Below are 14456 nucleotides of genomic sequence, written 5' to 3' on the forward strand. Positions count from 1 at the left end.
TTGTATTCTTTACAATAGGAGCCACACATATGGTTCTCACTTTGACCTAGCAATTCACTCCAGGGAACTTACTCAAACCTGTTAATTTCACAGATGCTGAAATTGAGATGCACAGGAGCAAATACATTCATTGTAGTAGTGTCTACAACAGCCTAAATAAGAAACCATCCTAAGTTTTTACAACAACAACAAAAAATTTTGAAAAGTATGGTGCATCAGTAAGATGTCAGATTATGGGATCACTAAAATTCACAAGTATGAAAACTGCAGAAATGTAAAAACGTATTTTGATAAGCCTTAAATTTAAAAATTTAAGCAGCATTTTAAAACTGGCCATCTACATTGTGATTATAAATATGTGAAATATATGCATTTGGAGGACTAGAATACAGAACAGGGAAAACAGTTGTGTTAGGATGCAGAAACAAGGAACTCAACTTTACTTCTGAAAAAAGTCTCACATATTTTTGCTCAGTCTCCTTTTCACTTGTTGTTAGTGCCGCTGAGCCAATTCAGACTCATAGTAACTCTGTACAGGGTTTCTGAGAAGCGGCTTGTGGGTTTGAACTGCCAATTTTGCAGTTCAAACTGACCTTGCATTCCAATGCTTATCCTACAGCACCACAATATAATTTCTTGAAATGCATAATTCATACCATAAGGACATGTCCACCTAGATCACAAACAAGAGCTAAGCTTTTACAGTTAATCCAGATGTGTTTTCTGTGTGCTATTCTTCCTTGATGTTCCTAGTGTCCTCTGTTTCTGGACTTTAAGATTAACCACTCCCCCTTTTTGTTACAAAACTTCTACCTTTACAGTTGTGACAGTCACAATTAATCATGGTAACAATTACTCATTATTGATTTATGTGTTTTTTATTGTTTCAAGTATACACATTAAATGGGTTTCTATATGTTCAGCTCAGTGACATTGATTATACTGAGTTATGCAGCCATTCTAACTGTTCTTTTCTGAGTTATTCCTCCCCTGTTAATATAAACTCACTGGCCACTAATGAAATTCTAATTATACCACAAGGTTTAAAAAATAATCCAATGGGAAAGCTCTACTCTGTCACATGGGGTTGATATGGGTTGAACTTCATTTGTTGACAGGCACCTACCAACTATATGAACGCACCCATTTTACAAATCATAAAATTCACCCATTTCAGGTACACAATACATTGGTTTTTAAAGAAATGTACCAAGTGGTACAACCACACTCTTTGAATACCATGAGGGTCCAGTCCTCGCAGACATCATGCTTGGCAAAGCGGAGGATTGATGAAAAAGAGAGCTCTCACACCCAACGAGATGGACTGGCACGGTGACAGCAGCAATGGGCTCAAGCATAACAATGTGAGGCTAGTGGAGGACTGGGCGGTGCTTCATTCCATTGTGCATAGGGCCTCAATGAGTCAGAATGACTGAACGGCATTAAACAACCATAACCACACCCATACATCAGTTTGAGATCACTCCCATTATTTCATGAAAATCTGTCATGCCCATTCACAGTTAATTCTACCCTGCAGCCTCAGGCAACCTGTTTTGCTTCTTGATTAGATTTATCATAAAACAATTCTTGATATTTATAAAGATTCAGTGAGTTTCCTTTCCATCTGAGAAAATGGCCATTTCCACAATGGCTGATTGAAATGAAGCCTATTTGGTCTAAGACAGATGATAGTAGTAATGATGAAATTAAAGCCTGGGGGGAATGGTGATGAGGCCATAGATGGGTGTGCTAGAACCCACAGACCCTTTTGCACCCAAACCATAGCTCAGGTTATGTATCAACTTGATAGAGTCATGATTGCCAATGATTTGGCAGTTATGATGTAGTAATTCCCCATGATGGGATCTGTTGTTGTTGTTAAGTGCCTTCAAGTCAGTTCTGACTCCATAGTGATCCTGTATAGGGTTTCCGAGGAGTGGCTAGTGAGCTTGAACTGCCAGCCTTGTGTTTCAAACTGACTGACTTTGCAGTCCAGCACATTAACCCACAGCACCATACCAGGACTCCATGATGGAATCTAATATAATGTAATTTCCATGATGAGATTTGCTTTGAGCAACCAATCAGTTGAAAGAGAGTTATCTGGGATGTGACCGGTTTCCACTATTTATGGACATTCTGACAAAGATCTTCTGCTTTTTACTGGATCTTGATGCTGCATCTGGCTTGTCACTATCTGACCTCTGGTTCTTTGGACCATATTGCCTACTGGTCCTGGGAGTAAATAGTCTCGACCATCTGTGAGTCAGTGGACTGCCATCTTTATTGCTGACCTTGGATTCATTCAGTTCCACAGCCAGCTGTCTACCATCTGACCTGATGATCTTGGGTTTGTCGGGCTCTGCACTATGTGAGTCATCAGAAACCTCCAGCCTGACATCTGAACCACAGACTTGGAACTTGCCAGACTCTACAACTGTGTGAGCCCTTTCCTCTAGATAACTCTTTCTCTCTCTCATACACACACACACGAATGTGCATATATATGTATGTGTATCTTGGTGTGGCACCGTAGGATAAGCACTCAACCACAAGGTCAATTTGAACCCAAGGTCTGGAGTTCAAACTCATATGCTGCTCCTTAGAAATTGTACAAAGGGCCGCTATGAGTTAGAATGGACTTGTCAGCACTTAAAAAAACAACATATAAATGTACACACACACATACAAGGATACTTCAGGAAGCTTGTGAAATTTTTCCATAATCTTTTCATTCTGTTTTCTGCAAACTTTTGGAAGCCCTCTGCTATTTAAGCTTCACTGGTTTGGTTCACTGGATAATCCCATCCAAGACACCCTATCACAATGACTAACTCATAAACCAGCTTTGCTGAGAATCAACCAGTTACAGTCAAGTCAGTTCCAAATCCTGGCGACCCCACGTGTGTCAGAATAGAACTGTGCTCTCTAAGGGTGTAAGTAACTGATTTTTCAGAAGTAGATGACCAGGTCTTTTTCCAGACGTCTTTGAGTAGATAGATTCAAACCTCCAACCTTTTGGAGCTGAGCATGCTAATCATTTGTGTCACTCAGGGACAATTTTTTTTTTTTTTTAATTCAAAACAATTCACAGTAAAATGACTAAATGCTAAATGCTTTAGTCTTAATTTTTTAATTAAAAACATGTTAAATAAGACCCAGCTGCAGATTCAAGTATTTGGTGTTTTAAGCCACTAAGAATAAGAAGAGACAGCCAAGGCCACCCCTGGTTTGAGGGTTCCTGATGCCACTATCTGAGATCTGCTTCTTGTGACTAGAGCACCGCCACACTTGACACACCTGCCCTTTTGGAACACCTCTGAAATGTAAACAACTACCGCTGGACCTAGCGTAGTGGTTACGAATTGGGCTGCGAACCTTAAGGTCAGCGGTTCGAAACTACCAGCTGCACCGCGGGAGAAAGATGAGGCTTTCTACTCCCGTAAGGATTTACACCCTTGGAAACCCTATACAGGGTCGCTATGGGTCGGAACCGACTCGATGGCACATAACAACAACAACAACCGCTGGACCTACTGCAATGCCGCTTAGACTGCTGTTGCTGTTATTCTCAAAAGCTGCTTCTCTTATTTGAGCACTAGTTAACGCTTGTGGGGTTATTTTTCTTTCTTTCTTTCTTAGATCAAAGTTATTTTGTGCACACAAACAGTAGTTTATAACTTCATTAAAAATACCTGGGTGGTGCAAATGGTTCACACACTAAGCTGCTAACAAAAGGTTAGAGGTGTGGGACTCCTCAAATGTGCCTTGGAAGAAAGGCCTGGATATCTCTTTCTGAAAAGTTAGTCATTGAAAACTATGACTCATAGCTTGACTCTGACACATGGGGTTGCTAAGAGCTAAAATTGGCTCAAGGGCAATTGATTTTTTCAAATACCTCTTTGGCACAAATCATCTTCCAGATGGAATAGAACCCTGAGCTGTTCAGTACAAGCTTCCATTTTTAATAAGTTACATGCAGTCCCTTAGATTTGAGTGTTATATCTCTCTGATTTCAAGTCTTCAACCTACTTTAAATGTGAAGATTTTCGTTAATCCTATTTTTTAATGAAAAGAAACTGTGAAGGAGATAAAAACTTAAACATTTTTAAGTAAATGCTCAGAGATATTGATTCATTCAATGTATACCCCCTGGCAATACTAATGAAAAAGGATATCAAACTAACTTAAAAGTTAGCAGGGTTTTCCTCTCTCAGGCTCCTGTGTAATTAACTAGGACAACAGGGAGGCCTTTCCTGACACTTGTATCTTCATGTTCTTTTATCTGAACATAACATGTTGGTTTCTAATATTTCCCTCAGTAATGTAGGTTGACAGCCAGTCAAAAAGCAAAGAGATTATAATGTTAACATTAAGATTATGGCACAGTTAACATGGTGAATCATATTCCTAATTTCATATTACAGCTGTAACACAGAAGGGAAATATGTCATTATAAAATGTAGTGTTCCACCTTTCCCCCTGTCCACTGTCTTTCAGTTGACCCCAGGGCGCCCAATGTATTTACTGTGAGATCCAGTGCAAATGTTAGCTTTAGAGTCTGATTTCAGCCACAGAAACATCAAATACTGATGAATAAAATTGGGAAGCCCATCAAATACTGATGAATAAAATTTGGTGAATTACCCCTCTCAGCTTCCTTTACAGAGCTGGACAAAGATTTACAAAGTAAACTTATATCTCAGAAGTCTATAATAATTGTCAAAGTAAGTACTTAATCTTGATTGATCGTCTAACAATTTAAATTTAATTTAAACTGAAAAGAATGTGGAATCAAAATTCAATTACTGGGATTCAGTTTCCTATCTCAATTACTTATTTGCTTAGCAACATGAAATACATTCCTACATCCTTCCCTCCTCCAAACATCCACTTGACAAAAGAAGATACGTTGTAAGTCCCTGTTTTAAAAGAATTCAACAACGTCTTGTCCCTTCCTTCTCTCCATCCAGGTTCACAGGAACACAGGTAAACCCACTCAGCAATACTTCATCTCCACTTGTGAATCAGGTCAATGACTGGTAGAATCCATCTGGAAGCAAATATTTCAGAATCAAACAATTCTGTGTTTGTATTCTTAAGTGGTGAATTTAGAAGGAAGGAGGTACTCGTTTAAAGTAATTTAATAAATATGGAAAGAATTATAATCAATCAACTAAATGATAAACAGGCTATTGATGCTGATTAGTGCTGCCAAGCTGATTCCAACTCATAGCGACCGTTTATAGCAGGAGTGGGGAATGTCCAACCCACGGCCCAGAGAAGGCCCTCAAAATCATTTGGTTTGGTCCTGCCAATGCAACTGCAGTTCTATCCATCACATTTGTTGTTGTTGTTAAATGCCATCAAGTCAGTTCTGACTCAAAGTGACCTGTATATGGTTATCAAAGAGCAGCTGGTAAGTTTGAACCACTGACCTTGCTACTTAAACTAACCTTGTCATCTAGTGCTTTTCCTACGGCACCACACCAGAACTCCATCCATCACATTAGGTGTGAGGTAATTAAATGTTTGACCAACTATTGTTGTTGTTGTTATGTGCTGTGGAGTTGGTTCCGACTCATAGCGACCCTGTACAGGGTTTCCAAGGCTGTAAACCTTTACAGGAGCAGAAAGCCTCATCTTTCTCCAGTGAAACAGCTGGTAGTTTTGAACTGTTGACCTTGCAGTTTGCAGCCCGATTCATAACCACTACACTACCAGAGACCAACTATAGCAGGCTAATTTTTAAGCTGATAATTTTGTATGACATGTGAATGGTATTATAAATATCCAAATGGCCCTTGGCAGAAAATAGATACCCCACCTCTGCTTTGTAGGATTTCCATACGTGGATTTGAACCATTGTCCTTGCAATTCAAATCTACCTTGCAGTCCAGTGCTTATCCTACAGTGCCACACCAGGAAAAACAAGCATCCCCAACTTATGATGGGGTTCCACTTTTGTCACTCTATCCTTAAGTTGGTTTGACATAAGTCAAATACCTCCAAGTTTTTTTGTTTTTATTTAAAATTTTAAAACCTCCGGGTTTTTCTGTTATTGCCTTTTATTATCAATATCTTTATAAATACAATCTTTACTGATCTTTGGGGTTGGAAGCAATATATAAAAACATATATATATATTTAATACATACATTAAAAATACACAAGTCATGAAAATGGAATCTGTTGAAGAAAAGTTGGATAATATTAGCATTTTGCTAGTTGCAGTAATAAAGCTATTTGTGAAAAGTTCTGCATCGTCTGGATTACCCCTGAGAATAGGGATAACCATTCTAGTCAGAATTTAGCAAGAGTTGTGAGTAGATCACCCTGATTAACCAAGGACTCCAGACTTGAGATGGTGTCTATGCTAAAGTCTGAGGGTAAACCTCCATTTAGAATCAAAAGTCACTTGTGCATCAAGAATGTGCCCTGTCATTCCTGCAGCTCTCCATGGTATGAGAAAACTACTTGGTAAGTAATTTTGGAGAGTAATGTAATTTTGCTTGCTTATGAATTTTGCTTGCTACTTCAGAAGCCAGGTCCAAAACAATTCTCAGAACCAATTCTTATTCAAAATATACTTTAGAAGTATGTATGTTTTCTCTGTAGTCATGCAAGGAGGCTCATGGTTTAGAGGCCAGATGTACCCAATTTCATGATTATTATGTAACTTTAATATGCTCAGATGCAAATTCAGGCTGACATCGAAGAGAATTTTTTAAAAGTTCACAGGAGGAGTGTGAGAACAAACAAGATGGTGGATTGGATGGAAGTGCAGTAAGGAACTCCATCAGCAACAACACAGAATACAGGACCAAGCAGGCTCAGAGGATGGCCCCAGAACTCTGAACCATATATAAAGGAATATTTAGAAGGTCGGAAGGCTTATAGCTAGAGGAATTTGTAGCAGAAGCAAGAAATCCATTGATTTTTAATTCAAGACACTCAGCTGTTCCAGGAGCCACCATCTTGGTGAGACCAAGCGAGGGAAGGATCAGAGCGGCCACAGATGCCTGACAGGACTGTGGAGATAAAGGTGTGGACATTCTGTTCTTTTGGTAGCTGTTCATTGGTCCCTTGATGTCTGTGCACCTCCATTCTGGTGACTATAGGGGTGCCTGAGCTAGTGGACACCCCAGCCCCACCCTCAGAGGGTTCTACTATGCATGTGCACAGATCTCCTAGAAATTTAAAGAGACAGGTTCCACTTAAAACCAAATGGCCACTGCTAGACCTGAACTGTTTATAAATAGAAAAAAAAGCCTGAACAGAGATTGTGGAGTGGGACAGGCAGACAAAAAAGGAAATAAGCTGAAAATTAAATCCTAAGTTACGTCAAAATGACCAATAGTGGCATCTTGAAACTTCTCAAGAAGAAGAGTGAAAAGGGAAACCCATCTCCTGATCACATCTACCTGGAGGCAATCAGGAAGCATAAAAAATACCAAAATACATACCCATCTAAGTATTAAGGCCGCAGATAACCCCTGAAGATGCCCAAAAAACAGAAGCAGATGACCATATCTGTGCATATCCAAAAATGAGATCAAGTGACTGAGGCAAATGAGCTGGAAGTAGGCCTACACTCCATACTGGAAGACGGGCAGGCTTTGGAAATGCCTGAGAAAGTATTCAGAAAAATCATTATAAAATGTATCAAATACAAAGGCATTGAAAAAAATAAGGAAGAAGTCAGGAAAGCGCTACAGGAACAATCAAATAAGATAGATAGAGCACTGGAAACAATTAAAAACCTACAGAAAGACGTCCAAATGATTAACGATAGAATATTAGAAATGGACAATACACTGAAAGGGCAAAGGAATAGAATTGAAGAGATAGAAGCCAGAACCAGTGAGCTAGAAGATAAATCTCTCAACACTACTAAGATAGAAGAGCAAACACAAAAAAGGATTTAAAAAAATCTGAAGAAGGCCTAATATTCATGTTGGACAACATGAAGAGGAATAACTTAAGAATTATTGGCATTTCAGAACAGGAACAATCACACAAGTCCACAGAGGAGATAGTTGAAGAGCTTCTGGAAGAAAATTTCCTAACATCCTGAAAAGTGAAAAGATAAGCATTCATGAAGCTCAATGAACACCAGAATGGATAGACCCTAAAAGACAATCACCAAGACATATAATAATCAAGCTCTCCAAACTCAAAGATAAGGACAGGATCTTGAAGGCAGCTAGGGAAAAGAGAAGTGTAACATACAAAGGCAAGCAAGTCAGATTAAGCTTGGATTTCTCAACAGAAACCATGCAGGCAAGGAGGCAATGGGGAGACATATATAAAACCCTAAAAGAAAAAAACTGCCACCCAAGAATCCTCTACCCAGCAAAGCTGTCAATCAAATACGATGGTGTAATCAAAACATTCCTGAATAAACAGAAGCTAAGAGATTTTGCCAAAGCCAACTCTGCAATGAAAAACATCCTAAAGGAAGTTCTATGGACTGAGAACCAACAAAAACAGACAACAACTACAGAATGACGTACGTGGCAGCATCAACCTGAACTCAGTAGACAAATGAGAGTCAAGAACAGAATACAATGATAAGAACAGAGGATCTGGGAGGTCAGTCTATGATCAAAACAATTACAATGTGAAAGAAGGTAAACACAGAGGAATAGAGATCCAGGTGGTGAGAAGGTCAGGTAGATTACAGGACAAAATAGACTTTCTTAAATGGAGAGTAGAAGTAATGGAATATAAGGCAACCGCAATGGGGTTGGGGTGGGGGGTTTACTTTGGGTGTTGGGGAGGGCAATATAAGAAGGAGGAGGAGGTGGAAGAACAAGATAGATAGGGGAACACTAAGACAGGTTTGCATGGCCTAGTGGGACAGAGGTAAATAGTGATGCATACTTAACCTTGGAACAACAGGGCTCTGGGATACAGGGATTTAGGTATAGCTTGAAGAGGGTAAATAATACTAAAATCCTTGACTACCTTATGAATATTAGTTTCCCTTGCCTACTATTGTAAAATAGACACTTGAGTGGGATAGAAAGGAATGTTGGGAAACATGATTAGAGAAAACTTGTAAGCCTGCCTTCAGCCTATAACTGAATGGAATACCTAAAAGGGGTTCTACAACTTGCCCAGTGAAATAGGCCTTGTGCAAAGCCTTTACAGACTCAGGTGGAATCCTGAGTCCCATCCAGAACCTTATGAGGTGGGACATTCCCATTAGAAAGGACAAGCAGACTGGAACAGCTACAGTGACAGAAGATACATCTTCAAAGAAAGATTATCAGGAAAAACCCAAAACAAAAATGTCAGCATGACTGGCTACTACAAGAATAAGCAAGCTGTTTGCCAGGAAGACATCAAGGTTATTATTAATCAAGTGCCTTCAGGACAAACTCCCCTCTAAGACTGAAACTCAAAGGGAATACACAAACAAGCATGTAAGCTTGCTGGTGACCACATTCCACTGATGAGTGAAAGAGGCGGAAAGGCATCAATGAAGAAATGGGCTGAGTTCAACCCCAGTCCACTGAATTCCCTTGACTAGAGAGAGAAGAGGAAGGGCTGGTTGGTCCAAAGTGTGGTGAGACCTGAGGACACTTGAGCCCATGGACAAGGACTTAGCCACAGAGGGCTAGAGCTGAGAGTGAAGTACCAGTTGATATTAAGTGAGGGCAGATGCACAAGAACACCCAAACTTGCATACAGTACCCTTATAGCCTAGCCTCAATGGCTCGATAATTAGAACTCGACTAGAGGAAGATTGGAAACAAATTTGATGAACCTGACCTATACTCAGAGAGGTAGTTACTCTAAATACCAACAGAGAGGGAAAGAGTCTTCACATCAAGTACCAATGCTATCCGCTCTGTACACAGGGTAGATAGGGACAGGCAACTTAGACATTGGCTACCTAAAATGAGGGGCAATAAAGGCACAAAGTGACTGGCTTACAAGGTTTCAAGAGGGAGTTTAAGTTAAGAGTATGGGGAGAAAGAAAGAGTCCCCACTGAATAGCTGTCATCTCATCTAGATGGTTCTGGTGAAAAGAGATGGGGATACGATTCGTAAGATTCAATAGTGAATAATTGTTATCATGACTAATTGTGACTGTCACAATTGTAAAGGTAGAAATTTTGTAACAAAAACAGGGGAGTGGTTAATCTTACAGTCCAGAATCAGAGGACCCTAGGACCATCAAGAGGGAAGTGCACAAGCAGAATGCGGGACCTTATCCAGAGAAGCAGCAGCACCAGAGATGGAGGCAGAGATGAGGCATGGAGAGGGAGAGTGGCTGAGGACTCTAATTCATGGACTAAGAAGAGAGGGACTAAGAGCTGGTCGCTAGGAGGCTGACTTGCAGAAAGTGATCTTTGGAGATGTAAATTTTTATATATGCTTGAGTGGTTTTTTTTTTGTTTGTTTCTTTCTTTCTTAAAAAGCTAAAGTAGATAGAAATACTGTTAACTGATGGTACATGGAGGGGATTATAACAATTGTACTGAAACAAGGTGTATGATTTATTGAATGAAAACGATGATCTGCCCTGTAAACTTTCACTCAATCCACAATAAAAACCTTAAAAAAAAAAAAGTTCACAGGAGCCAAAATATGACCTTAAACATATCCCACCTGAATTTAGCAGTCATCTTAAGAACAGATTTGATGCAATAGACACTAATGACAAAAACCCAGAATGACTGTGGGATGACATCAAGAACATCATGCTGGAAGAAAGTAAAAGATCATTAAGAAAACAAGAAAGAAGGAAAAGACCAAAATGGATGCCAGAGGAGACTCTGAGACTTGCTCTCCAGTATAGAGATGCTAAAGCAAATGAGAGAAATGAGGAGGTAAAAGAGCTGAACAGAACGTGGCAAACAGATTAAAAAGACAAAGTCAAGTATTATAATGAAATGTGCAAAAACCTGGAATTAGAAAGCCAAAAGGGAAGAACACACTCAGGTTTTCTCAAGCTTAAAGAATTGAAGAAAATTTTCTGACCTTAACACGCAATATTGAAGGATTCTATGGGAGTCCTGGTGTGGCTCTGTGAGTTAATGCACTAGACTGCAAAGTCGGTTTGAACCACAAGGTCGTTGGTTCAAGCTCATCAGCTGCTCCTTGGAAACCCTATACAAGGCCTCTATGGGCTGAAACCAACTCGATGGCACTTAACAACAACAATAAATGGGCAAAATATTGAATGATACAGAAAACATCAAAAGAAGATTAAAGGAATACAGAGAGTTACAAAAAGAAATGGTCTATGTTTATCCATTTCAAGAGGATCAAGATCCAGTGGTACTAAAGGAAGAAGTCAAGTTACACTGAAGTCATTGGCAAAGAGCAAGACTCCAGTAATTGATGGAATACAAATAGAAATCTTTCAACAAACTGATGCAGCACTGGAGGCACTCACTCATCTATACCAAGAAATTTGGAAGACAGCTACCTGGTCAACTGATAGGAAGAGATTCATATTTTGCTCATTCCAAAGAGAGGTGGCCCAATACAATGTGGAAATCATTGGACAATATCATTAATATCACACACAAGTAAAATTTTGCTGAAGATAATTTAAAAATAGTTGAAATAGCACATTGACAGTCAACTGCCAGTGTTTCAATGCAGATTCAGAAGAGGTCATGGAACAAAGGATGTCATTGCTGATATCAGATGGCTTATTGCCTCAAGACAGAGAAGACCAGAAAGATGCTTATCTATGCTTTATTAACTACGCAAAGCCTTTCAACAGCATAGATCATGACAAACTATGGATAACATTATGAAGAATGAATGTTCCAGAACACAATTAATTGTGCTCATGAGGAACCTGTACAAAGACCAATTGGAAGCCATTCAAACAGAACATGGGAACATCGAATGGTTTAAAATCAATAAAGGTGGGTGCCAGGGTGGTATTCTTTCACCACACTTATTCAACCTGTATGCTGAGCAAATAATCCGAGAAACTGGATTATGTGAAGAAGAACATGGCATCTTGATTGGAGGACGACTCATTTACAACCTGCAATAAGTAGATGATACAACCTTGCTTGCTGAAAGCAAAGAGGACTTAAAATACTTACTGATGAAGATCAAAGACCACAGCCTTCTGTATGGATTTCATCTCAGTGTAAACAAGACAAAAGCCTCACCACTGGATCAGTAAACAGCATCCATATAAATGGAGAAAACATTGAAGTTGTCAAACACTCATGGAAATAGCATGACATAAATGACATATTGCATTAGGCAAATCTGCTTCAAAAGTCTCTTTAAAGTGTGCAAGAGCAAAGATGTCAGGTTGAGGACTAAGGTGCAACTGATCTAAGCCTTGGTATTTTCAATAGCCTCATATGCATGTAAAAGTTGGACAATATATAAGGAAGACTGTGGAGGAATTTATGCATTTGAGTTAGGGTGTTGGAGAAGAATATTAAAAGTACCATGGACTGCCATATCTGTGTTTGAAGTAGAGTCAAAATGCTCCTTAGAGTCCAGGATGGTGAGACTTTGTCTCTCATACTTTGTTATCAGGAGGGACCAATCCCTGGAGAAGGACATCATTCTGGGTAAAGTGGAGGGTCAGCAAAAAAGGAGAAGACCTCCAGTGAGGTGGATTGGCACAGTGGCAGCACCAATGGGGTCAAACATAACAAAAATTGTGAGAATGTTGCAAGATTGGATAGGGTTTTGTTCTGTTGTGCACAGGGTTGCTGAGTTAAAACTGACTCAATGGTACCTAACAACAATAGACGGAAAAGGTATCTTATTCCCTATCCTGCTTTAACTCACCTTTGGTGATCTTAGATATGCTCTTCCAAAAGGGTTTCCCATTGTCTACCCCCATCACACATACAGAAAAGTTGTTGTAAAGTCTTTTCCAACTTACAGCAACCCCAAATATGTCAGAGTAGGGTTTTCAGTGGATGATTTTTTGGATGGAGATTGCCAGAGCTTTCTTCCAAGGCACCGTCTGGTGGACTTTAACCTCCTACTTTTTCATTGGCAAACAAGCTTGTTAACTATTTAGACTACCCAGGAAAATCTACACATATAGCCTCATCTTCAAACAGCCACACTCCATTTATTTTCTTCCTATCTTTAGACATGGTAGTGGTGTCACAAGGGGTGTGGACCACACCAGGTGTCGCTGTCAGAAGGGGTGACAGCAAAATGACCATCTAGAACATTCTGTACAGTATTTCAGCAAAAAATTTACTATTGTTTATATAAATGTGTCCCTGTAGTTAATTATAACAACAAAAACATGTACTAATATATCTACAAGGCTAAAATTCTTCTTTAGCCTTTTTGAAACTGTGAGATGAAGTACTGGACAGCAAGGTCAGTTTGAACAACAATGTCAGTGATTCAAACTCACCAGACTTTCTTCAGAAATCCTATGAGTTGGAAGCGATTCAATGGCACCCAACAACAACAACAATGTGCTCTGGTCAGAGCTGTCATTATCAAATGACAATGACACGCCAAATCACATGGTTTCATTTGAATGCACTACAAATGTGTTGTTGTTTTCTTTGCTGCCAGTGTTATTATAGTTGCTGATTTTATCAAATTTTCTGGTGCTTTAACTACAATATTGTGGTAAACAGTTTTTGTGAACCTATAGCAATTACATTTTTTTAAAAACGTTTTTATTGTGGATTGAGTGAAAGTTTACAGGGCATATCATCAGTTTTACATTCAATAAATCATATGCCTTGTTTCATTACATTGATTATAATCCCCTCCGTGTACCATAAATTAAAAGTATTATACTCTATCTACTTTAGCTTTTTAAAAAACACACAAACAAAAACACCCACTCAGGCATATATAATAATTTACATCTAAAAAGGGCACATTCTCTTCTTAGTCCATGAATCTAGAGTCCTCAGCCACTCCCCCTCTCCATGCCCCCATCTCTGGTGCTGCTTCTCTGGATAAGGTCTCGCACTCTTCTTGTGCGTTCCTCTCTTGATGGTCCTAGGGTCCTCTGTTTCTGGACTGTACGATTAACTACTCCCCTTTTTTTCTTACAAAACTTCTACCTTTATAATTCTGACAGTCGCGATTAGTCATGATAGCAGCTATTCACTTTTGAATCTTACAAATCTTATCCCCATCTCTTTTCAGCAGACCCATCTAGACAAGATGACAGCTATTCAGTGGGGACCCTTTCGTTCCCCCCAAATTCTTAAGCTAAACTCCCTCTTGAAACCTTGTAAGCCAGTGACTTCGTGCCTCTTATTGCCCTCTCATTTTAGGCAGCCAATGTCTATGTTGCCCATCCCTATTTACCCTGATATTCTATTATTGATCATTTGGACCTCTTTCTGTAGGTCTTTAATTCTTTCCAGTGCTCTATCTATCTTATTTTATTGTTCCTGTAGTGCTTTCCTGACTTCTTCCTTATTTTTCTCAACTCCATTGTATAGTGTTTTGATACATTT

Source organism: Chrysochloris asiatica, unplaced genomic scaffold (genome assembly GCF_000296735.1).
Source record: "Chrysochloris asiatica unplaced genomic scaffold, ChrAsi1.0 scaffold00432, whole genome shotgun sequence".
NCBI classification, from domain to species: Eukaryota; Metazoa; Chordata; class Mammalia; order Afrosoricida; family Chrysochloridae; genus Chrysochloris; species Chrysochloris asiatica.